Source organism: Pseudophryne corroboree, chromosome 4, assembly GCF_028390025.1.
Source record: "Pseudophryne corroboree isolate aPseCor3 chromosome 4, aPseCor3.hap2, whole genome shotgun sequence".
In the NCBI taxonomy this organism is placed as follows: Eukaryota; Metazoa; Chordata; class Amphibia; order Anura; family Myobatrachidae; genus Pseudophryne; species Pseudophryne corroboree.
The window spans coordinates 566,655,955-566,658,735 of NC_086447.1; the positions used below are offsets into that span (position 1 = coordinate 566,655,955).

A 2,781-nucleotide genomic window follows, 5' to 3' on the forward strand; every position below is an offset into this window, starting at 1 on the left:
ATTGCAAGTTACAAAATGCTCTATTTCATATTCTTTTGTGTGTTATTATGTGTCTGCATTCATAAAAGGATATAATTGTAAAGAGGTGGAAAAGATTTTGAGGAGACATTGGGGCGTATTGTCACATGATACCATCCTTAAACAGATACTACCTGAAAAACCTAAAATAATCTATAGGAGAGTTCCGAACCTCAGAACTCCTCTAGTAAGGGCTGCTATCCTTCCCAAAGTAGAAAATCCTAGACACCTGTTCCTTGACAAAGATCCTATGCGTAGAAATGCATTGGCCTGCAGGTGAGAGGCTATTTGTGGCTCCGTCTATGCCTGGGTGTGCCCACCCATGCGCGCCTAGTGACTACAGTGTCTCTGTCCGGGCAGTCATCTGCGCCCGTGACAGAGACACGCCCCATTCACTAGAATGGGAGAATGTCTCCATCCGGGCAGACGCACGCGCCCAGATGGGGACACTCTCCCATTCATAGAAGTGCTTTACGGATCACCTAGTCACACTGGGAGTGCACGTCTGCGATGGAGCCACCTCAGATGAGCGCTGCTCCATCTGTATAATAGATAGACAGTGTCTAGTTAGACAGTCAATAGATAGACACCACATGTTAGACAATCAAAAGATCGACAGGGTCAAAAGGTTGACAGGGTTAAAAGGTAGACATGAAAAAAGTACAGTACAGAAGGTCGACAGGGTCAAAAGGTAAAAACATGGGGCGATCGGGCACAGGTCACAAAATATAATAAAGTGTATAAACGGAAAAAAACAAAATCGGACAATTGGTTACCCTTAGTAACGGAAGCGAGAAAATATCTATGATTTTCTCCTATATGCTGTCCTCATTGGTGGTGCGCCCAGAGCCAGAAAGTACATAGACTAACAGGGGAGAGAAAGAAGGCTCTTGTGTGGGCGCACTCTATAAGGAAAGAAGTTCCTATAATATGTATCAGAGAATGGTTAAAACATAACTTTTATTGGTAAAAATATAAGCACAATTTACCCATCTAAAAGATCCATGAGAAAATAAAGAATTGGAAAAAATTGTTAAAATGTTCTGGTCTCTTCATTCAAAGAGTGATTGGAAAGGTTGTAGACAATGGATTGTCAAACCACCATTTCCCCTGACCAGTACAGATTGCTGTATTAATAGGACCGAGGAGTGGTCAAAACATTAATATGTAAATATCCAACTATAATTACTTATGTTAAGTGGATAAATAAATGTTCAGTGTTCACCAGACTCTAGCACCTGAATCGTTTGACAAATACCATAATCGTAAATAGAAAAAACATTTGAACTGCACTGAGCATTCCCTGACTAGATGGGAAGATATGAAAAAGAAACAGTGGTGATACTGCTGTTGGCGTATTCTTCTCACACAAAGAGGAAGCAGATTCCTACTCTACAACACCAGGTATTCACAGGCAGTCACCTTTCCTGGTACTAACCCGGCCCAACGCTGTTTAGCTTCCAAGATCGGACGAGATCGGGTGGTGGCAGCGTGGTATGATAGTAGAGGATAGTATGATCAGCACGCCAATGAGAGTGCACCTATATAGGAAATAATTCAGTAAGAAATGATAGAAAGAAATAGAAGAAAGAGAGAAAATGAAGGGATAGGTAGGATTAGGTGGATCTGCTTTCCACGTTAGGCACGGTTCAACAGCATCCACATTCGTGGCTCTGTGCTCCGTGAATCGAGGATGAGAGTCCACGAGACAGATAAGAGAGTGGAATTGATTCTAAATGGATATACTGTAATTAGGGTTGAAACCCAGAATTCCGAACCCGGAAGTGAACAAGCCCTAACGGGCGAAACGCGTCTTCCACACGGGGGTCCGCACATGGAGTGACTGCACGGCACCAGCTCTCTACACCTGACCATGCACTTACTCATTCCTCTGCCTTCTGACTGGAGCACAGAGCAACGAATGTGAATGCTGTTGAACCGTGCCTAACGTGGAATGCAGATCCACCTAATCCTACCGATCACTTCATTTTCTCTCTTTCTTCTATTTCTTTCTATCATTTCTTACTGAATTATTTCCTATATAGGTGCACTCTCATTGGCGTGCTGATCATACTATCCTTTACTATCATACCACGCTGCCACCGCCCGATCTCGTCCGATCTTGGAAGCTAAACAGCGTTGGACCGGGTTAGTACCAGGAAAGGTGACTGCCTGTGAATATCTGGTGTTGTAGAGTAGGAATCTGCTTCCTCTTTGTGTGAGAAGAATACGCCAACAGCAGTATTACCACTGTTTCTTTTTCATATCTTCCCATCTAGTCAGGGAATGCTCAGTGCAGTTCAAATGTTTTTTCTATTTACGATTATAGTATTTGTCAAACGATTCAGGTGCTAGAGTCTGGTGACCACTGAACATTTATTTATCCACTTAACATAAGTTATTATAGTTGGATATTTGCATATTAATGTTTTGACCACTCCTCGGTCCTATTAATACAGCAATTTGTACTGGTTAGGGGAAATGGTGGTTTGACAATCCATTGTCTACAACCTTTCCAATCACTCTTTGAATGAAGAGACCAGAACATTTTAACAATTTTTTCCAATTCTTTATTTTCTCATGGATCTTTTAGATGGGTAAATTGTGCTTATATTTTTACCGATAAAAGTTATGTTTTAACCATTCTCTGATACATATTATAGGAACTTCTTTCCTTATAGAGTGCGCCCACACAAGAACCTTCTTTCTCTCCCCTGTTAGTCAGGGTCAAAAGGTAGACAGGGTCAAAAGGTCAACATGAAA

The 2,781-nt window shown here is 41.8% G+C and overlaps 1 non-coding gene and 1 pseudogene across 1 annotated transcript; one reads left to right on the forward strand and one right to left on the reverse strand.

Moving 5' to 3' along the window:
- Nucleotides 1–1,407: 1,407 nt before the first annotated feature.
- LOC134913105 (5S ribosomal RNA) lies at nucleotides 1,408–1,526 on the reverse strand. The gene has a single exon (XR_010177005.1). It is a non-coding gene; the product is annotated as a 5S ribosomal RNA (ribosomal RNA).
- A 570-nt stretch (nucleotides 1,527–2,096) lies between these two features.
- LOC134913087 (5S ribosomal RNA) lies at nucleotides 2,097–2,215 on the forward strand (annotated as a pseudogene).
- The last annotated feature ends 566 nt before the right edge of the window (nucleotides 2,216–2,781 follow it).